The sequence below is a fragment of the Chlorocebus sabaeus genome, chromosome 20, assembly GCF_047675955.1.
Source record: "Chlorocebus sabaeus isolate Y175 chromosome 20, mChlSab1.0.hap1, whole genome shotgun sequence".
NCBI classification, from domain to species: domain Eukaryota; kingdom Metazoa; phylum Chordata; class Mammalia; order Primates; family Cercopithecidae; genus Chlorocebus; species Chlorocebus sabaeus.
In genome coordinates this window covers 120,220,892-120,243,452 of record NC_132923.1, presented here as the reverse complement: position 1 = coordinate 120,243,452, position 22,561 = coordinate 120,220,892, and the positions used below count along the sequence as shown (strand labels likewise).

General features: G+C 47.2%; 3 non-coding genes and 1 pseudogene across 3 annotated transcripts; all 4 read left to right on the top strand.

Moving 5' to 3' along the window:
- The first annotated feature begins 12,824 nt into the window (after window positions 1–12,824).
- TRNAG-CCC (transfer RNA glycine (anticodon CCC)) lies at window positions 12,825–12,895 on the top strand. Its single transcript has one exon. It is a non-coding gene; the product is annotated as a tRNA-Gly (tRNA).
- Window positions 12,896–17,080: 4,185 nt separating this feature from the next.
- LOC140709323 (uncharacterized) lies at window positions 17,081–18,011 on the top strand (annotated as a pseudogene).
- TRNAE-UUC (transfer RNA glutamic acid (anticodon UUC)) lies at window positions 17,814–17,885 on the top strand. The gene has a single exon. It is a non-coding gene; the product is annotated as a tRNA-Glu (tRNA).
- A 2,657-nt stretch (window positions 18,012–20,668) lies between the features above and the next one.
- TRNAN-GUU (transfer RNA asparagine (anticodon GUU)) lies at window positions 20,669–20,742 on the top strand. Its single transcript has one exon. It is a non-coding gene; the product is annotated as a tRNA-Asn (tRNA).
- Window positions 20,743–22,561: the final 1,819 nt, after the last annotated feature.

Here is a 22,561-nt window from a genome sequence, read left to right as displayed (position 1 = left end):
TTAGAAGAAAGACGAAATAAAAGGACAGAATCAAGGTAGAGATAATGAAGAAACAAAGCTTGGTCCACTGAGTTAGTCTTTTGTCGCTGGATTTTTTGGCAACAGAGTAATGATCAGTCTCATCATCATTATAATACTATTATTTGTCTACTTGAAGATATATAAAGCATTTGAAGGTAAAGTGATATAAAAAGATTAATAATGCTTGTAGTCAATGTTTCATTGTTTGGGAGAATCCAATTTCCTAAGTCAGTATGCTTTGATGTATTAGCTGTGTAAGGAGTAGACTAGTTTAAGGAAATATTGACGGTACAAATATTAACATATTAGTCTTTTGAGGAAGTTCAAATAGTAGACAGATTTCTTTCCTCAATTTTCCCTGGAGACATTAAACTGAAGAGAAAAATCCAGAGTTTTCCCCACATGTTGGGTCTGGGAGTCATTATGACTTTTTCAAGGACAGGAGCTGTGACATAGAATGATCCTTCTTCTCTAGCTGAGACGCCAAGGTAGGTCCAGGCTGAGTCATAAACTTGAGCCCAACAAGGAAATCACCCTTCGCATTGACCTTGCCGAGCTTTGGCTGTTCTCTGTTCTTTGCCCAACACCCAAGACACACACCAGATCTGGCCAACAAACCTTAACATATTATCTGTATCAACCAGAGCTACATTTATTCCCAAATCTCCTTCTAAAATACAAACCTGTACTTTCTACTCTCAACTTCTACATTTACAAAGGCCTCATATGCATCTCAGAGTCACAGATGGTAAAACTCAACACACCAGTCAGTTCTCTGTCAAAAAACTGACAAAAAACTGGACTCCCGATCAGGCACACTGGCTCATGCCTGTAATACTAGCACTTTGGGAGGTCAAGGTGGACGGATCACGAGGTCAGGAGATTGAGACCATCATGACTAACACAGTGAAACCTCATCTGTACTAAAACTACAACAACAACAAAAAATTAGCTGAGTGTGGTGGCACCTGCCTGTAGTCCCAGCTATTCGGGAAGCTGAGGCAGGAGAATCGCTTGAACTCAGAAGGTAGAGGTTGCAGTGAGCTGAGATCACACCATTGCACTCCAGCCTGGACAAAAGAGCAAGACTCCATCTCAAAATAAACAAACAGACAAAAACAAACAAACAACAACAAAAAAAAACCTGGACTCCCTACAGCCAGTGGAGTATGCACCATTCACTTGCCACATTGTATGCTGAGTGACCCTTCCACACCTTCAATCTGCACATAACTTCAGCCTGAAACCACGTAATGTCCCTTTATTTCTTCAGTACAATGATTAATACCTTATTATCTGTACCCTGCTTCCCTCTATGCTCATCATTCTGATAGCTCTTGCCAATACTCAAATCCAGGAGCAGCAAACCACTTGACATGTCACAAACTTTTCACAGGTTCACGCCAGTGGATTCCCCAGTGAACCAGCTCTCTTAACTCAGGCTTCCATAACAAAATACCACAGACTGGATGGCTTAAACACGAGGAATTTCTTTCTCATGGTTTGAGAGGCTGAGAAGTCCGAGACCAAACTGCCAGCCGATTCAGTTCCCCGGTGAGGGCTCTCTCCCTGACTTGCAGACTGCTACCTTCTCCTTCTGTCCTCACGTGGTGGAGCGAGACAGAGAGAGAGCACTTTGGTCGTTCATCTACTTCTTAGAATGACACTGATCTCATCATGGAGATCCCATGGTCATGACCTCATCTAAACCTGATTACCTCCCAAAGGCCCTACCTCCAAAATACCTTCACATTGGGGGTTAAGGCTTCAATATATAATTTGAAGGGGACACAAACATCCATTCCATTACACTCGCACCTGCCTTTGCAATCCAGCCTCTGGGCCAGGCTTAGCAGTGGAGAGCCCAAGGCTTCAATTGACAGGATTTTTATGCTCTCAGGCTCTGGCTCCTTGGCTCTGGAAGCTTCTAGAAGCAGTAGGGTGATCCATCCTTTAGCAACTATAAAGGTGTAAAACACATGGTGGGTAAGAGTGCCCTATTAAGTATTTTGGTGAAGCCCCCATTAGTGTGCTTGGCTCAACCTATTAATAGTAAATAGTGATTGGCATCCACCTCAGTACCACCCCCTGAAGTCATCCTGTCAGTTTCCATTCCATTCTCCTACCCTTGGCTTGCTGGTTCAATACTCTTAAGTGATGTACTCCTGGGGCTCTCCTTTTTCCTTCAGAGATATCTTGTGATTTCTTTGATTCTCTCCACCGTTACAGGTTAATAAGTCTAATTTTAAAAAAATGTGTAGATGGATGTTGGGAAGCTGTTGGGAAGCTGTTGGGAAGCTGTGGGGAGAGCCCTTGGGCTTTTTGCCTGGGTAAAGTGCAGATTCCTGAGGATTCTGGGCCTTGGTCTCCAGCTGCACTAGTGCTGGCCACTTAGCTGTTCTCAGCAGCGTCACCTGGCGCAATGGTGCTGAAGCGCACTGCCGAGAGGCCAGAAGGCAAAGCCAGAGCCGGTGGCTATGGCCTGGAACCCATTTAGGCACAATTGAGGGCACGCGGGGACAAAGCAATAGAGAAGGGTGGGCAATACAGGATCTGTACACCACGTATTAGGAATTGTATTTATTAAATTGTTGATTACCTAAGACTCCGGAGAGTAGTTTGAACATTTAACCGGTTTTCTGAGGATTATTTGGGGAAGAGGTGTGCATTCAAATGTACATACATAATTCATGTGATTTCGGAATATTGACTCTCCGAGTTCCAGATGCAGATTTAGAACCTTTTTTTAAAAATTTGTTTTTGTTTTCTCGCAAATCAGCCAGATCTGCAGCTTATCAGAGTAAAGCCAAGCCAAGCGGGACCCTTAGGAAATGCGCTAAGACGTCACCCACTTTCATTGTCAGCCTGTGAACATTCAGGCGATAGAAGAGAATGAAGAGAACCTTAAGGAATTTCTGGAACCAAAGCTAATTAATATTAAGCAGGCCTCTTGCTGGCAGACCAGTGGAAATTGTAGCCTGGTCAACAGTCTAGATTGATGAGGTCTTAAATATAGCCACAGGTTCAACTACTTTTCTGTTTGTTTCCCAACCTCAATTAAACTCACTAAATTTATGGACCAAAAAAGAAAAAAGGTCCTGAGTCTGAGCCCGGTCTCGAACTAGGGACATTTCACATGTGAGGCAAACCTGACAACCACTATACTACAGAAACCACATATACACCAGAAAAGGCAGAATACTATCCTGAAAATCATACATCAGCCATTTCTATTATCATTTCCAAAGTCAGAAATTCACTTGCATTTAGAAATTCCACTGAAAAAATAAGCACCAGTCATCAAGAAGACTATGGCTCCCAACAGGAACCCCCTCTCTACTGAACATTACTTTTTAAAAAATTATTAAAAAAAAAAAAAAAAAAGACTATGGCTCCCAACAGAAACCCCGTCTCTGCTAAACATTATAAAAAAAAAAAAAAAAAAAAAAAATTAGCCGGGCATGGTGGTGGGCGCCTATAGTCCCAGCTACTGGGGAGGCTGAGGCAGGAGAATGGCGTGAACCCGAGAGGCAGAGCTTGCAGTGAGCCGAGATCGTGCCACTGCACTCCAGGCTGGGTGACAGAGAGAGACTCTGTCTCAAAAGAAAAAAAAAGAAAAAGAAGAAATCCTCCTCCTTCGTGGACTGTTCTGGTTCTGTATACAGTAGTGAAACGTATTAGGTGGCAGGGATTCCTTATATGTTTCAGTCGATTAAAAAGAGCAACACTGGTCATGTAACAAGGAGGTTTCCACCATGACTGTCATATGTATGACTGGCAGATGCACAATAATAATGGGCATTGTTATACTGAATTAAGACCAGGATTATTTGAATAACAGAAAGTGATTACCATTAGCCAATATTATTTACTTTCACCTAAAGAATTTGTACAAATATTAATGCATGGAGCCTGGGATATGCACCAAGTAGCCCCTTGGCAGCATGAATGCCTTGGCTGCAGCAAGGCGACGCCCTTGACTGTGGTGCCTCATGACCTGCAAGCTCCCCTCCTCTGGGAAGAATGTCCCACCTGATGTGGGACACTGAGGAGAATCCTGCTTCCTCAGTTTGAGCCTTTAGCTCCTTCAATTCCTCCTCAGCTTTCCTCTTCTCTTCTAAGTGCTGGTGGATCTCAGCCCTCAGGTGGAGCATTTCCTCCTGAAGACACCTGTCACTCTCCCCTCCCATCGGGGAAGGAGGGGAAAAAGATGGGTTCTGGGTCTCCACAGTTGCCAGACTTTTCTCCAAAGCTACCTTGACAAGTTAAAAGAAAATCATGGTTTGAAGAAGTTAGGCCATTAAAGAGGACCCAAGAGAAACATGAGATTGCAACGGCAGTTTTCGATGAGAACAAAAACAAACAAAAAAAGCAGATCTAAAATGAACTCCCTAACCGGAACCTCCTTAGTCATGCAATGAGGGCCCTGGGGACTGATTTGGGTGGAAAGGACATACCAAATGAGCAGGAGGAATTTCCCCATAGAGAAGAGGAGAATCCAGAGATGGTGAGGGAGAGAAGCACATAAGAAATTAAAAACAAATGCAAACAAACGAGGTTGAAACAGGACTGGAGGGTGTGAATGCGGTGATTCTTTTCTCTTCCTGAGGAGACAGAGTCCTGCGAGTTTTCTCACAAGTCAGGAAGCTTCATCAGCTCTGCAACACTTGAGTCCTGGATGGCGGGAGATGATGGCTTAAGATATCAGGGAGCGAAGCCTAAGGTCCTGCCTGTAACTCTGACTCCCTCAAGGACAGCTGAGAGGGAGGACTCAGGGCACTGGTGAAACAGTCAGCAGACACAGTCACAAAATTAGAATAAGGTGGACCTACAGGGAAGACAACACCAGCTATTTAATTGGCAGCAGAAGAATCACACTCTGCAGCTACTGGGAGGTGGAGGTGAAGCCACCCTGCCAAGCAGCCAACCTCACTTTTTGGTTATTATCCTTGTGCCGATGCTGCCAGACAAACTCTCTCTACAAATCTCAGCATGTGGAAGAAACGGAGGCAGGAACCATTGCCCAGCACCTCTCTATTTCTCGAGGACACTCCTGAAGTTATTCATCAATGTTTTCATTAAAGCAGATCTTATGCCTTTTCCTCAAATGGGAATTTGTTAAGTTTTAGACTTTGTTATTGTTCATTTTGGGCTTATCTTTGCTCTTTTCCCATGCTCTTAAAAGTGTAGAAATCAAAATCTGAGTATGATAATCTACTTAGCATAAGACTAAGTACTTTAGTACAAGGAGTTCCTGCCTGTTTGTCCAATATTAATCTTAATACGTCCCAATGTCACATTGGCTGCTTTTTCTTCTCAGTGGCAGCATTTGGAGCTTTTACTTAACTTCCGGTCAAGTTTGACCTCTGAATTTTCCACCCCTCCCCCACAGCTGTTGCTGAGTCATGTTGTTTTCTTTTATCTCTATAAATATTGTGACTTGTAATTGTCACTTCTAAATTCATTCTGGCTATACTGAATGATTCCCCAATTATCCAAGTCATCCAAATATTTGATGTGCATTTCCACAAATCATGTAGTGCCCCCTGATTGGGGATGATTTGTAGAATTAATATATTAAAATATAATATAATATAATATAATATAATATAATATAATATAATATAATATAATTATATGCTTTATATCTCCATTCAGGTCACCCATACATTGAACAGAGCAGGGCCCAGAACAGCTTACATGGATCAACGATTGACAGAGCTGCCGGGCTTGGCGCAAAGCCACTGACTTTTGCTATTCCCTAAGACAAAGTATGTTCAAACCTAGGTCACAAGTTTGTGGTAGGGTTGATTCACAGTGTACATGTGCAGTGGTGTTCAGTAGCATAGCAGTCGAGGTTGTGAAGACATGTGCACCCAGGTCAAAGAAGAAAGATCCTTAGACAGAGCCACTCAATTCCCAGGCACCCAACCGTCCTTGGGCTTTGTGAGCCTGAGATTTGGCAGGCTCTTGGGAATGTCTGTCTCTAAGACTCTGCTGGCAGACTTAATCAGGTTGGTGGCCATCTCCATATGTGCCCCCAGCATTTGTGACAAGATAAAGAAAGGGGAACCCAATAAAACCACTTCTGAAAGCTTATGATCCCACCCCTCATATAAACTATGTGATGTTGTCATTCCATATAAACTCCAAGTAACTGAACTAAAACCCACTTTGCCATTAGTCTTGAGTGTGGGCACAGCATTATTTAACTTTAATGAAGTTTACCCATTATTAAAGTGCCTTCTGGATATATGTTATCACGTTTTATTGGTTTGAATATACCTATTTTCTTTAAAAAGAAAAAATTATGAACCATGAATGTTAGCACCAGAAAAACCTTAAGGTGCATCTGATCTAATTTCCCACTTTAAAGTGAGAAAATCAAACACTGCCTAGAGATCTGATTTTTCCCCAGGGTAATTTGGGTTTTCATATTTCCATCTCAAAGTAGACTTTCTTTGGCTAACTTTAAGTTTTAAATGTAAATGCCTGAAAAGGAACTCAGGATCTAGCTTTTTCATTAGTTTTGATCATGTATGAAAGCAAATATTTCTTTCTCTCAAATGAAACCCCAGGGCTTCCAGGATTTGTAGTGATAGTGTAAATCCATTCGGTCTATTTTCAATTATATCTCTCTTATTGGTTATTTTTTTCACATTTCCTAACTCATTTGTGATATTGCTTCCACATAAGTCAACTTTCTGTGCGCTGGGTTCCCATTTGCCCCACAAAGGCCTATGTGCAAATCTGATATCCTGTTTGAATGACATTGTTTTGTTTTTACCCTATTGCTTCCTATCTGTCACAATGTTAAGTCAGTTCTCAACATTAAGCCATTCACAATTAGCTTTTCTCAAATGCTCAGCATCAATCATCATTAGGGAAACGCAAATTAAAACCATAATGAATATCTTCTCACACCTGTTAGAGTGGCATTTATCAAAAAGGTGAATGATGTGTTAGAAATAATGCAGAGAAAAGGAAACACACACATTGTGAATAGGTATGTAAATTAGCACAGCTGATGTGGAAAACAGTATGGAGTTTCCTCAAAAAACTAAAAATAGAATCTACCCTGTGATCCAGCAACCCCATTTCTGGGTATGTATCCAAGAGAAGCTTCAGAGAATGCTTTGTTGGGTTTGCTGGAACCTGGTAGGGCTCAAGAATGTGAAGATGCACGCTGTGAGTCTGTTTCCTCCACGGTGACGGCTCTTCCCGCTCCTGGAGGAAGGAAAAGGCAATGCCCCTTTTGTCTTGTCCATGTGGGACTCCAAAGGGTCCAGACTCGACAGAAAGGCGGCGAATCTTCTCCGAGTGGGCAGGGGAGGAGACAGAATATGGGAATGGGGCAGTAGAGGGGTGGGATTTCATGAAATTTCCTGATTTAAGGCTATCATGAAGTAGGCCTCTTTGGGAGTTTGGCCCTCCAGTCGCTGGTGAGGGTAACATTCCAGCAGTCTCTGGTGAGGTCCAGTCGCCTCCCCCGACTGTAGTTAAAACCAAAAGCAGAACGAGGCCGGCACTGCCGCCTGGCCTCCAGTGACCCAGCGGTCTGTACATTCCCCAGGGTGGAAGCACTTGGACTTAAGGTGTGAAGGCGATGCAGTCACCACTGCAATAAGAAAAGCAACTAGGGAAAATGGCACCTTCTTCTCCAAACTTCTTTTTTTTTTTTTTTTTTTTTTTGAGACAGAGTCTTGCTCTGTTGCCCAGGCTGGAGTGCAGTGGCCAGATCTCAGCTCACTGCAAGCTCTGACTCCCGGGTTTACGCCATTCTCCTGCCTCAGCCTCCGGAGTAGCTGGGACTACAGGCGCCCGCCACCTCGCCCGGCTAGTTTTTTGTATTTTTTAGTAGAGACGGGGTTTCACTGTGTTAGCCAGGATGGTCTCGATCTCCTGACCTCGTGATCCACCCGTCTCGGCCTCCCAAAGTGCTGGGATTACAGGCTTGAGCCACCGCGCCCGGCTCCAAACTTCTTTTGAGACACTGTCACTCTGTCTCCAGGCCGGAGTGCAGTGGCGCGATCTCGGCTCACTGAGACCTCTGCCTCCCGGGTTCAAGCGATTCTCCTGCCTCGGCCTCCAGAGTAGCTAAGTTTTGGCACTGAGAGATAGAGATAGGGAAGGAAGGGGGTGGGAGGGAGGGAGAGAGAGAGAAAGAAAGAGAGAGGAGAGAGAGAGAGATTTTAACGTCTTCAAGCAAAAGGAGACTGTTTTTGCCTGTTGGCCGTCTGCTGAGATGTGAACGTGAAAATCCATCATGACGCTTTCTGTGAAAACCGTCTTTACCTCTTTGCCCTCTTAGGTTAAAATCCGCACTCCATGACCCTATTGAAAAGGAAAATTACAAAAAGCAAACATAAGACGTTTCAGTTTCGTAAAGGGTAAAATGAAACTGCCCTTCAAGAAGAATCGGAAGACCGACGAGGGAGAGAGGAGCGATCGTGAAATCTAAGTGGGTTATCCCCGGGTCTTCCAGGGTTTTATACTCGGCCTCATGAAGGCGTGGCTTGGCCTGAGTTGATGTGCCCATATTTTCAAACAGCCAAGTGTCCTGAGACATAGCGTTTGCTTTGGCACCTGCTAAAATCGGAAACTGTGATTAACTATGACTTAAATTGAGTTGGGCAGACTAAGAGACAGCAGCAGTGAAGGATGCCCTTTGGGAGGAAGACGTCGAGGCGCTGAGGCCAAAGGGTCCGCGAGGAAAGAGCGCGCAGCTCACTCCCCTCGGCCTGCGGAAGGGAGGGCAAGGAGGGTCCTACGGTTCCTGGAAGGACGCCAAGAGCCAAGAGCCCCGACGGCCGGCTCCAGAGAAAAGGCCCCGAGGAGGGGTCCGTATCCCTGGAAGGGCGGCGTCCAGACTGCTGCGCGGCGCGGGGCGCCCGGGTCTCGGGTGCTCAAAACCCGCCGGCTCCTGCAGCTTCTGGGAGCCGGAGAGTGTTAGCCGGGAGGATCCCGCAGACGGCGCTTAGTTCTGGAAGTGAATACCCCGCGGGAGGATGCGGGATCCCCTGAAGCCCGGGCATGGGTCCCCATGGTCTTCGTTTTGGGGGTAGGCGCGGAACGCTAAGCCTGGGCCTATTGGGAGGCATAGTCTTCTTGATGGCTGGTGCTTATTTTTTCAGTGGAATTTCTAAATGCAAGTGAATTTCTGACTTTGGAAACGATAATAGAAATGGCTGATGGACGATTTTCAGGATTATATTTTGCCGCCTTAGTTGGCTATGTGGATTCTGTAGTGTAGTGGATTTCTGGTTTGCCTTACATGTGAAGGGTCCCTGGTTCGAGACCGCCTGTGGAACAGTGATGTTTTCTTTCTTTTTTTTGGTCCCTAAATTTAGTGAGTTTAATCGAGGTTGGGAAACAAACAGAAAAGTAGTTGAACCTGTGGCTGCATTTTCGACCTTATCAATGTAGACTGATTGTTTACCAGGCTACAATTTCCATTGGTCTGCCAGCAAGAGGCCTGCTTAATATTAATTAGCTTTGGTTCCAGAAATTCCTTAAGGTTCTCCTCATTCTCTTCTATCGCCTGAATGTTCACAGGCTGACACTGAAAGTGGGTGACGTCTTAGCACATTTCCTAAGGGTCCCGCTTTACGTCGCTTTACTCTGATAAGCTGCAGATCTGGCTGATTTGCGAGATGACAAAAACAAAATTTTTTTGAAAAGGTTCTAAATCTGCATCTGGAACTCGGAGAGTCAATATTCCGAAATCACATGAATTATGTATGTACATTTGAATGCACACCTCTTCCCCAAATAATCCTCAGAAAACCGGTTAAGTGTCCAAACTACTCTCCGGAGTCTTAGGTAATCAACAATTTAATAAATACAATTCCTAATACGTGGTGTACAGATCCTGTATTGCCCACCCTTCGCTATTGCTTTGTCCCGCGTGCCCTCAATTTTGCCTAAATGGGTTCCAGGCCATAGCCACCGGCTCTCGCTTTGCCTTCTGGCCTCTCGGCAGTGCGCTTCAGCACCATTGCACCAGGTGACGCTGCTGAGAACAGCTAAGTGGCCAGCACTAGTGCAGCTGGAGACCAAGGCCCAGAATCCTCAGGAATCTGCAGTTTACCCAGGCAAAAAGCCCAAGGGTTCTACAGCTTCCCAACATCCATCTACAGATTTTTTTTAAATTAGACTTATTAACCTGTAGAGGTGGAGAGAATCAAAGAAATCACAAGATATCTCTGAGGGGAAAAGGAGAGCACCAGGAGTACATCACTTAAGACTATTGAACCAGCAAGCCAAGGGTAGGAGAATGGAATGGAAACTGACAGGATGACTGCAGGGGGTGGTACTGAGGTGGATGCCAATCACTACTTACTATTAATAGGTTGAGCCAAGCACACTAGTGGGGGCATCACCAAAATACTTAATAGGGCACTCTTACCCACCGTGTGTTTTACACCTTTATAGTTGCTAAAGGATGGATCACCCTACTGCTTCTAGAAGCTTCCAGAGCCAAGGAGCCAGAGCCTGAGAGCATAAAAATCCTGTCAATTGAAGCCTTGGGCTCTCCACTGCTAAGCCTGGCCCAGAGGCTGGATTGCAAAGGCAGGTGCGAGTGTAATGGAATGGATGTTTGTGTCCCCTTCAAATTATATATTGAAGCCTTAACCCCCAATGTGAAGGTATTTTGGAGGTAGGGCCTTTGGGAGGTAATCAGGTTTAGATGAGGTCATGACCATGGGATCTCCATGATGAGATCAGTGTCATTCTAAGAAATAGATGAACGACCAAAGTGCTCTCTCTCTGTCTCGCTCCACCACGTGAGGACAGAAGGAGAAGGTAGCAGTCTGCAAGTCAGGGAGAGAGCCCTCACCGGGGAACTGAATCGGCTGGCAGTTTGGTCTCGGACTTCTCAGCCTCTCAAACTATGAGAAAGAAATTCCTCGTGTTTAAGCCATCCAGTCTGTGGTATTTTGTTATGGAAGCCTGAGTTAAGAGAGCTGGTTCACTGGGGAATCCACTGGCGTGAACCTGTGAAAAGTTTGTGACATGTCAAGTGGTTTGCTGCTCCTGGATTTGAGTATTGGCAAGAGCTATCAGAATGATGAGCATAGAGGGAAGCAGGGTACAGATAATAAGGTATTAATCATTGTACTGAAGAAATAAAGGGACATTACATGGTTTCAGGCTGAAGTTATGTGCAGATTGAAGGTGTGGAAGGGTCACTCAGCATACAGTGTGGCAAGTGAATGGTGCATACTCCACTGGCTGTAGAGTGTCCAGGTTTTTTTTTGTTGTTGTTTGTTTTTGTTTGTCTGTTTGTTTATTTTGAGATGGAGTCTTGCTCTTTTGCCCAGGCTGGAGTGCAATGGTGTGATCTCAGCTCACTGCAACCTCCACCTCCTGGGTTCAAGCGATTCCCCTGCCTTAGCCTCCTGAATAGCTGGGACTACAGGCGGGTGCCACCACGCTCAGCTAATTTTTTGTTGTTGTTGTAGTTTTAGTAGAGATGAGGTTTCACCGTGTTAGTCATGATGGTCTCAATCTCCTGACTTCGTGATCCATCCGCCTTGACCTCCCAAAGTGCTAGTATTACAGGCATGAGCCAGTGTGCCTGATCGGGAGTCCAGTTTTTTGTCAGTTTTTTGACAGAGAACTGACTGGTGTGTTGAGTTTTACCATCTGTGACTCTGAGATGCATATGAGGCCTTTGTAAATGTAGAAGTTGAGAGTAGAAAGTACAGGTTTGTATTTTAGAAGGAGATTTGGGAATAAATGTAGCTCTGGTTGATACAGATAATATGTTAAGGTTTGTTGGCCAGAGCTGGTGTGTGTCTTGGGTGTTGGGCAAAGAACAGAGAACAGCCAAAGCTCGGCAAGGTCAATGCGAAGGGTGATTTCCTTGTTGGGCTCAAGTTTATGACTCAGCCTGGACCTACCTTGGCGTCTCAGCTAGAGAAGAAGGATCATTCTATGTCACAGCTCCTGTCTTTGATAAAGTCATAATGACTCCCAGACCCAACACATGGGGAAAACTCTGGATTTTTCTCTTCAGTTTAATGTCTCCAGGGAAAATTGAGGAAAGAAATCTGTCTACTATTTGAACTTCCTCAAAAGACTAATATGTTAATATTTGTACCGTCAATATTTCCTTAAACTAGTCTACTCCTTACACTGCTAATACATCAAAGCATACTGACTTACGAAATTGGATTCTCCCAAACAATGAAACATTGACTGCAAGCATTGTTAATCTTATCAGTTTTCCTTCAAATGCTCTATATATCTTCAAGCAGACAAATAATAGTATTATAATGATGATGAGACCGATCATTACTCTGTTGCAAAAAAAAAACAGCGACAAAAGACTAACTCAGTGGACCAAGCTTTGTTTCTTCATTATCTCTACCTTGATTCTGTCCTTTTATTTCGTCTTTCTTCTAATTCTGCTTCTGCTTCTTATTTCCTCCCTGGATTTGAACTTTACTTCCCTAAACTACCAGTTAAGTTACCTTCTCAGAACCTGTAAGGCAGCAGTTTGAGGTTGACAATTGAAGATTTAGGATGAGAAGAAAGAAATATGAATGAATTTCTGATGTTTGATTGTAGGGGTTTGTAATGCAGGTAGAAAGACCTTGTTCAGAGTGAAGAGTTTGATGTGACAGATGAACTATTTTGATATTTATAACTTTGTCTAGTAAAAGTTTCCTATAAAAACATTTGGTTTGGATGTCTTTGTTAGCTTTTAGTCGACTCTAGAAAAAGCTGCTTGGAACAGCTGCTGAGCCTTTGCGGAAACTCTTTTCATTTATCCTCCAGTTGACAGTTAAAGAGAGGCACTGGTGGTTCAGTGGTAGAATTCTCGCCTCCCACGCGGGAGACCCGGGTTCAATTCCCGGCCAGTGCAAGAAGTGTTGGACTCAACAAACCACTTAGCAAAGTGGTAAGTATGAAGAGTTTGTTGAGTGATTACAGTTTTGATAATTGGTGCCTGTTACTTTCTCATCTATTCCCTCGGCGGATCCCTGCAATCACAAAGAACCATCAGGTTCCTGATTCACCTGCCGGCCCTGGGGCTTACCGCTGAGCCACTACAGAGAAGCTCCTGGAAGGAGAGAAGCTGCGGGCGGGGCAGTCACCTCAGAGGTCCAAGAGGCATCAGCGGCCCAAAGAAAGGGGAGTTGTGTGGGGAAGAATCTGCGTGGAGACTGGTCCTTGTGCAGAGGTGGACAGTGGACCCTCAGGGCTGTATGCCAGACACTGTGACCCGAATTTGCTAACATCGTCAGCCACCGCGGCCTCCGCGTGTTTTGTGGGCCCATCGGTGTTCCGCTAGGGATTCCGTTTGTGTGTGTGGTAATGTGTGTCAACAGGTGTTGGCCTGAAATTTGGCCGGGCACGGTGGCTCACGCCTGTGATTCCAACACTTCTTGAGGCCCAGGCGAATGGATCTCTTTTTTTTTTTTTTTTTTTTTTTTTTTTTGAGGCGGAGTCTCGCTCTGTCTCCCAGGCTGGAGTGCGGTGGCGCAATCTCGGTTCACTGCAAGCTCCACCTCCCGGGTTCCCGCCATTCTCCTGCCTCAGCCTCCCGAGTAGCTGGGACTACAGGCACCTGCCACCATGCCCAGCTAATTTTTTTGTATTTTTAGTAGAAACGGGGTTTCACCATGTTAACCAGGATGGTCTCGATCTCATGACCTCGTGATCCGCCCGTCTCGGCCTCCCAAAGTGCTGGGATTACAGGCGTGAGCCACCGTGCCCAGCCGCGAATGGATCTCTTGAGGTCAAGAGTTCAAGACCAGCCTGGCTAACATGGAGTAATCCTGTCTTTACTAAAAATACAAAAATTAGCCGAGTGTGGTGGCATGCACATGCTATTCCAGCTACTTGGGAGGTTGAAACAGCAGAATCGCTTGAACCCAGGAGGCAGAGGTTCAGTGAGCCAAGATGATGCTACTGCATTCCAGCCTGGGCGACAGAGCCAGACTCGGTCAACATGCATGCATGCTGAGTAAACATAACTGTTACATGCAACCCCTGTTCACTTTGGGGTGGAGACAACATTTAAGTACATTATAATAAGGTCCTGTGCTTCAAAAGGTGAAGCAGGGACACAAAGGCAATGAAGAACACAGCCTCTGCACTATCCAGAACCAGTCCACAGCCAGTGGTCTCTTATCAAGAGAAAGTTACTGAAATCAGTGTCTTGTCCAATCAAAGCTGTAGTGATGGCTTGTGTAGGGAGGGCTCAGTCAGTTTATGGTAACGGGTGAGCTGCAAGTGCTTCAGCATTGCTTATCTGAAGGCCTATGCTTGTTTAGGTAGAGGAAAAAAAAGGAAGAAAAAAAAAAACCTGTGGCAATTAGAACGTAGTTTATTCTTTAAACTGAGGGGTGCATGACTTCACCTTGCCTGGCATGGCCTTAGGTCTTGTTTATAATGTGGTATCTTACTACTGTAAGGAGTCTGTTCTGTCAGTCTTATGACCTCTATTTTAACAATAATGCTGGTCAGTTGTATCTAAACCACAAAAGGGAGAGAGTATAAGGACAGGGGTCCGAGCTTCCAAATTCTGGCCAGGAACTCAGTATTCAAGACTTCTCTGGGGTCTCCCTGGCCAAGAAGGGGTCTGTCCAGTTGGTTGGGTGGCTTCGGATTTTAATTTTACTTCTCAAAGCATTTAATTTGATGAAATGTTGCCTTTTTTTTTCTTTATTTTTAAAGCCTCTTATGTTCTTTTTTTTTTTTTTTGAGACGGAGTCTTGCTCTGTCGCCCAGGCTGGAGTGCAGTGGCCAGATCTCAGCTCCCTACAAACTCTACCTCCCGAGTTTACGCCATTCTCCTGCCTCAGCCTCCTGAGTAGCTGGGACTACAGGCACCCGCCACCACGCCGGGTTAGGTTTTTTTTTTTTTTTTTTTTTTTTTTTTGTATTTTTTAGTAGAGACGGGGTTTCAAGACGGCGTTTCACCATGTTAGCCAGGATGGTCTCGATCTCCTGATCTCGTGATCCGCCCGTCTCGGCCTCCCAAAGTGCTGGGATTACAGGCTTGAGCCACTGCACCCGGCCAAGCCACTTATGTTCTATAAGAAATCTTTCTACTCAGGATAGTGAATGTATTCTCTTAATTTTCTCTCTCTATGAGTTCCAGAGTTTTAGTTTTAATTTTTAAATTGATGACATCTAAAATTCTACTCCTAATCAAAACATTCTTGAGGGTTACCAAGGACAACTCCAAAAATCTTCCTTAAATGGTCCTTAAAGAACTTACTGGGATCCTGGGCTGCAGGGCACAGTGGCTTTAGTTCACCTTTGCTCTTAAGACTATTGATAAATTGTCTATGTGAATGTATCAGGCTGTTTAAAAATCAGCAATTTAGGGCTTGCTTGCAACATGCAGTTATGCAGCAGCAGTTCTCTGGATCTCATGAATGCCTGCATGCGTACTTCCCCGGGAATTTTCTAAATTTGAATTCTCAAGGTATTTCAAGTGGCTTAGTTGTCTCTTTCTTTTGCCTACTGCCACACACATACCACCAAATCCTGCACTCCAAGCTTCTCCTTCTGCACCCGGGACTCCCAACCTCCAGTTGGACAATCTACATCTTCCCACACGTGCCTCAGGCTCCATCAGGTCACGTGCTCTCACTCACGTATGCTGCTTGCTGACTTGTGACAGAAGATTCTCTATTGTACCTTCTGGGGACAATACATCTCCAGTTGTCTGCTGGGAGGATGAACATGCGAAAAATCCACAACACTTATGGCAGAGTGTGGATTTAATCCCATTAGTCTGAATGGGACTAACGCCCTTATAAAAGGGACCCCAGGGAGCTCTCTCACCCTCTTTTTGCCCCCTGAGGATACAATGAGAAGGTGGCAGTCTACACGCAGAAAAAAAGTCCCTCACCATAACCCTACCGTGTTATCACCTTGATGTCGGACCAACCTCCAGAACTGTGAGAAATAAATTTCTGTTGTGATTAGTCACCCAGTTTAGGGTACATTGTTATAGAAGGCCGAACTAGCACAGAGATGGAATCCCATGGAGGGTCTCTAATTTGCTAAGCTGGTCATCAGGCGGGATGTTGCAAGTCAGAAACAGGAAGAGTTGACTTTTTGTGCATATGAAAGAAGATAGTGGACAGGCCCATTGTGTCGACTTTGTCCGCTTTGGCAAACTGGAGACGGAAACTGGATTCACCTTCGCCAGCCACGGGAGGACCCGGAGGACCTTCCAAGGAGGTTAGGTCGACTTCGTGGTAACTTTAGATCCTGCAACCACACAGGATTTTTCTTGTCCTCCCTGTGATCTCTCTTCTGCCTACCCAACAGGACAGGACAGCACACCGCCTTTCTTTCCCGTCAGAAAAGGGAAAGGACCGAAGTGAACAGCCGGTTTCCCCTACGTGTCCTTCCGGGCCTGGGCGTCTCGGGAGCTCAGGCTGACCCGAGACCTAACTCCTGGCGAGTGGGACCAACAGGATCCTGGAAGAGCGCGCGCACCGGGGTGGAGGTTCGGCGCCGAGGGTCGAGAACCGCAGTCAAACCCTGTTCTTCCCCGCGCACCGCGCACCTGCCCCCGGGGATGCCAAAGGAAGTGGCCCATAAAACTTCTCTGCAACCAAAAGAGGCCTGAAGCTCCAGGAGAGGGCGAGAGGAGCCTCGTTGAGTGAACCCAGCCCTCTGCCTGGCTGGCCCTGGTCAACAGGCTCGGAAGAGGCCGATTTGGAGGACAGAACGGAAGAAAAGACCTAAAGGTTTCGAATCTCATGATATGGAGATGTTAAAAGCCTCCGATCCTAAGGGCCGATTGTACCGGGGAGCGAGGGTGTCTCCAGCTGGATGGAGCCCTGAGCCTTCATCTGGAGAGTCCTCTGCACAAGTTCAGAGAGCACGACAACCCGCAGCAATGGTTCTCAAGAGGGGGCAACTTCGCCCTTACACGCCTCTCCCATCCTCGCTGGGACACTAGGCCACGACTGGGGGAAGCGGGGAGGGAGAATGTTAACCCCCGGCTTGTATCTAGTCAGCGGAGGGACGGATGCTGCTAAACACCTTACAATCCACCGCGGGAGGGCCCCTCCCCCGCCCGGAAATAGCCATTCGGCAGAGGAGGAGAAACTCGCGTGTAGATCAATGCCACGCACTTGGCCGATGGGAACTCATGAATGGGTGACCAATTGGATCTCGGATCTGAGGATAAAACTCCAGCGTCAGAGGGAAGTCTGGAAGTTTTGTCCGGAGCAAACGCAAGGGTGGCGTTGCCTTCGCGGAAGATGGGAAAATGGCAGGTGTCACAGGTTGCAGGGGAAGGTCGGAGACCAGCTGAGGGCCCCGGAGCCTTCCTGGAAAGACTTTCCCATCCAGCCCGTCTCGGTTTCCGCATCCGTCTGATTCCTTATGATGTTGAGGGTGCCAGGTTCTGTGTCCTTTATGATGCAGAGGGTGCCCCCGTCTCACCCCGGGCGCCTCCCGGCTCCCGCCGCCTCCTGGCAATCTGGTGCGCGGCTCCCGACCTGGCGACCCGCGACTGTCTGGTCATTTATTGCCGCCTCGCAAAGGCGCATCTCTAGTTCAGTGGTGAGCTGCGGCCGGGTCGCTGCAACTCGCTGCAGGACTTGGGACTCCTGGCCTTGGTGTCCCTCTCAGAGTCCTCGGTGTGTCGCCTGCAGGTTCTCTGTTTTGAAGAAAGCAGGGAGGGAAGAGCCTTGTGAGACGACTCCAGGAGCAAAGAGCGACCCTCACAAGGTCCAAGTCCTCCCAGAGCACAGGGAAACTGTGGCTTCAGAGCAAAGAAGGGAGAGCAAGGGACCTTGTGTATGTCCCTGGTGGTCTAGTGGCTAGGATTCGGCGCTTTCACCGCCGCGGCCCGGGTTCGATTCCCGGTCAGGGAATTGTTTTGCACTGGCCGCTCTCCCGCAGGAATCTACCTTTACTACGCGGTCAGCTCCAAGGGCCAGATGCAGAGCCCTCTCCGCAGCGAGGGGCAAACCCGGGCGAAGAAGCGCAAGTCCTGGTAGACCACCTCTCATGGCACACCATATTTATCTCCATGTCAGTCATCCGCAGAAGCTGCTTTAGAGAGCGACTGAGCGTCTCGCCCAAGTGTACACAGCCGTGCAGAGATGCCAGCCCCATGGAGCTGCACCCAATAAGCCCACTTTCTTGGCCGTGGCCGCCCTGGAGGCGCCTAACGGGCTGGGCTGCGAATAACTAAGAGAGAGGCCAAGCCAAGTCGTGCGTTTGTGCAAGCCCTGGACACGGGCACCGGCCAGTCAGCGGAGCCTCCTCACCTTCATTCGCAGCTAACGTGCTCGTTAGGCCTTCGGAAGAGGCGACCGGAGGCGATGCCCGCGAAGTTGGGAGGCGGATGAGCGGCGGGTGAGATCCTCGAGGGCGGCCCGTTTGCTGATTGAGCGGTAGAGGGAGGCGATGTTCGCTGACCCAACAACGACAGCAGGTGGAGTAGGCACAAATGGAAAACTGTTGCCGGTGCCCTAAGCAGAAGGCAGGTGTAGAAATCAGCACTAGGACGTCGAAGCAATGGTAAAACAGTCAAATCCCACAATGTCTACACTCTACCAAGAACTTGCGCACTGTCCCCCTTTTCCATTCAGTGCTCCCAAGAGGGGTTCGGAGAACCCCGCGTCCACTGTAAGCTCAGGGGGGAGCGGGAGCCAGGGAGGTGAAGTGCGCAGACTGGGCAGAGGCGGCGGGCAGAACCGCGGGGGTGAGAGGGCGCGGTGGCTGCCGGGCGGGAGCCGCTGCTGAAAGGCGGCCTGGGTTGTCGTGTGGGGTGACCGTCGGTGGAATCTTGGGCGGAGAGTGGTTTGGAAGAATGGCGAGGGGCGGCAGTGGGGAGGGTGGCGACCCTGAGCGTCCGGCCCGGGCGAGGGGGCTGTGCTGTCCCGGCAGGGCATGGGCTAATTCCCACTTACCTGGCCGGGGAGAGACCGTGGTCACGAAGGGGGTTCTCCCAGAGTGAAGCTTCTTCATCGCGCTGTAGAGTTGCTGATCCTGTGATTTCTTCAATGTGGGAAACCGTGTTTGTGCTGGAAGAGGGCTGCGCTCTTTACCTAACATAACGGGATTCAAGACTGACATCGCCTCACGCCCACCCTAAAACGTTTACGTGGCTTCCTTGTCTTTTTTTTTTTTTTTTTTAATTCTGTCCTGAAGTCGCCTCATCTTCACACCCCCTCATTTTTTTCTTCCACACTCGAGTCTCTGTCTCTCATTAAAAGCTCCACCAAATATTTGAAATATCTCAACCAGAAAGACTGCAATACATTATTTTATTCGTGGAAGCTACAGACCAGCTAGGTTGAGAGTTGCTTGGTATTTTCTGCTAAACGGTGAGGCATAGGGCACCTCGGAAGGTTTCTCTTTGGGCCGTTGTTTGTGTACTATTGGGTTTCCTTCTTTTCCCCAGACAGTATGGCGCTGTGGGGCCAGCGGTAAACCCTGCTTTCTGGCTTTCTGGCTGCAGATAAAGGCCACAGCTGGTGCAGGAATTAAAAGCAAACCAGAAGACACGTGGGTTCGCCCCATTGGGTCCAAGATAGAGTCTGACTGTAGCAGGATTTGGATTGGAACAGAGGTTGCTGCAGGTACAAGGCAGAGTATTAACCACTATAGAATCCCAGTACGCCCCACACTTACTGCTGGTCGTTTTGCTTCCCCACCCCTCTTTTATTTATTTATATGTTTTTTTGAGAGACAGAATTTCACTTTGTTGCCCAGGCTGGAGTGCAGTGGCACGATCTCGGCTCACTACTACCTCAGCCTCTCAGGTTCAAGCGATTCTCCTGACTCAGCCTCCCGAGTGGCTGGCCCTACAAGCATGCGCCACGAAGCCCAGCTAATTTTTGTATTTTTGGTAGAGATGGTCATTCACCATGTTGGCCTGGCTGGTCTCGAACTCCTGACTTGAAGTGACTGATCCACCCACTTCAGCCTCCCAAAGTGCTGGGATTATAGGCGTGAGCCACCGCGCCTGGTCCCCCGATTTTTTTTTAATGTAAAAACATTATGTGATTTTTACTTCTTTATTCTTGGGCAGCTATAAGTTCTTGTTATTTTCTCACGTGTTCTCCCCGTTTCCCCCTCTCCATTCTGATGCATGTCCCATCTTCTCTGCATCCAGCGGGTGCCCTCTGTACGGGCATCCTGGGCTGTCCCATTGTCTCGTCCTGGTATCCCCTGCTTCTCCCTCCTCCTTTTCCCTTTTTCCCTTTTGAATCCCCTGCCTCTTGCCCGCTCCCGCCCCACCAACCCCATCTACTGAAGCAGAGTTGAGTGAGGGGAGAGCAAGTGGAACAGATGATTGCCTGAAGGCGGCGCAAAAAGAGCTATCATGAGAGCCGTCGGGGCCTTCAACTTCCCCGGGGCCCTACCAGGCCCAGGCTAGGGTCGCAGATCCAGGTATTTTCAGAGGCACTGGCTTCTGAAGGAGGCGAGGGTCAACGCAGGGTGAAGGCCATTCGGCCGCCCTTCTGGCTTCAGAGGGATGCAATGCGCGCGTTTCTAACGTGCAACAACACAATGAGTGGACTCAGCCTCTCCGGTTTTCTGAAGCTTTGTTGTCTGCACACTTTTCTTGCAGAGAGCGAACAGCAACCCTTAAAGTTCAGTGATTGCTTAATCTATGGTGAGATGAACGTGAGCAACCGAGGTCGTCTCTGTGGCGCAATCGGTGAGCGCGTTCGGCTGTTAACCGAAAGGTTGGTGGTTCGAGCCCACCCAGGGACGTGATTTTTAAATGTTGGCAGTTGTGGCCAGGTGCGGTGGCTCAGGCTTATTAACCTCAACACTTTGAGAGACCAACTTAGGAGAAGCCTCACTTGATCTCAGAAGTTCAAGACCAGTGAGAATCCCATCTCATTAGAATAATAATAATAAATTGCAATTATTTCTCCTCGGGCCTTGCACTGTATTTAAAAGTCAAAGACCAGTCGCTTGTGTCATGTGCATTCCATGAGGACACAAAGCTGAAGTTTCCCCCTCCGAGTCGCCTAGAAAATAAGATCCCTCCAGAACAAACTAGGTTGTATGTATGGGAACCCGAAAGTATATGAAGAGAGAAACCTCAAAAATTTTGCCTTGCTTTCCACAAAAATTAACCCATCACAGTCTCCTTCAAGTGGCACCATACCTCTCCCTGCCTTTATGCTATTGTCATGCATTTTACTTTACACGTATTATAAACCTTCCAATCCATCTTTATTACTTTTGTTTAAAGAGTCAGATGTGTTTTTGTTTGTTTGTTGTTGTTTGTTTGTTGTTGTTTGTAAGATGAGTCTTGCTCTATCAGACAGGCTGGAGTACAGGGGCACAATCTTGGCTCACTGCAACCTCTGCTTCCCGGGTTCAAGTGATTGTCCTGACTCAGACTCCTGAGTAGCAGAGATTACAGGCGTGGGCCACCACACCTGACTAATTTTTGTACTTTTAGTAGAGAAGGGGGTTCACCATATTGGCCAGGCTGGTCTCCAACTCCTGACCTGAAATGATCCCTGCCCCCCTCGGCCTCCCAGCTGGACTGTTTAACATCTGGCTAAACCGTTAGATGTTAAAATTATATATTTGCCTATGTAGATGTCATTTCTTTTTTTTATTTTTTATTTTTATTATTATTATTTTTTTTGAGACGGAGCCTCCCTCTGTTGCCCAGGCTGGAGTGCGGTGGCTGGATCTCAGCTCACTGCAAGCTCCGCCTCCCGGGTTTACGCCATTCTCCTGCCTCCGCCTCCCGAGTAGCTGGGACTACCGGCGCCTGCCACCGCGCCTGGCTAGTTTTTTGTATTTTTTTAGTAGAGACGGGGTTTCACCAGATTAGCCAGGATGGTCTCGATCTCCTGACCTCGTGATCCGCCCGTCTCGGCCTCCCAAAGTGCTGGGATTACAGGCTTGAGCCACTGCGCCCAGCCAAATATCATTTCTAGTGGGTTTGTGTGTGTGTGTGTGTGTGTGTGTGTGTGTGTGTGTGTGTGTACATCCAGATTTTCCTCCGGTGTCAGTTTCCTTCTGTCTGGAGGACTCCTTTAACTTGCCTATTAGATGTCTTAAACTTGCACTATCATTCACTGATGCTCTGGGAAAAAATTTTTTTGTTTTTTTTTTGTTTGTTTTTTTGTTTTTTGTTTTTTTTTTTAATGCGGTGGCTCACGCCTGTAATCCCAACACTTTGGGAGGCTGAGGCGGGTGGATCACGAGGTCAGGAGATTGAGACCATCCTAGCTAACACAGTGAAACGCCGTCTCCACTAAAAATACAAAAAATTAGCCGGGCATGGTGGCGGACGCCTGTAGTCTCAGCTACTCTGGAGGCTGAGGCAGGAGAATGGTGTGAATCCGGGAGGCTGAGCTTGCAGTGAGCCGAGATGGCGCCACTGCACTCCAGCCTGGGCGACAGAGTGAGACTCCGTCACCAAAAAAAAAAAAAAATTGTTTCCATGAGTTGATGAGTTGTATTTTAGATGTTTCAATAATTTGTGGCTTTGTGTTTCTTAATCTTTTTTTCTGCAGCGTCTAATCTGCTATTAATTGCATCCAGTCAATTTATCTCAGGT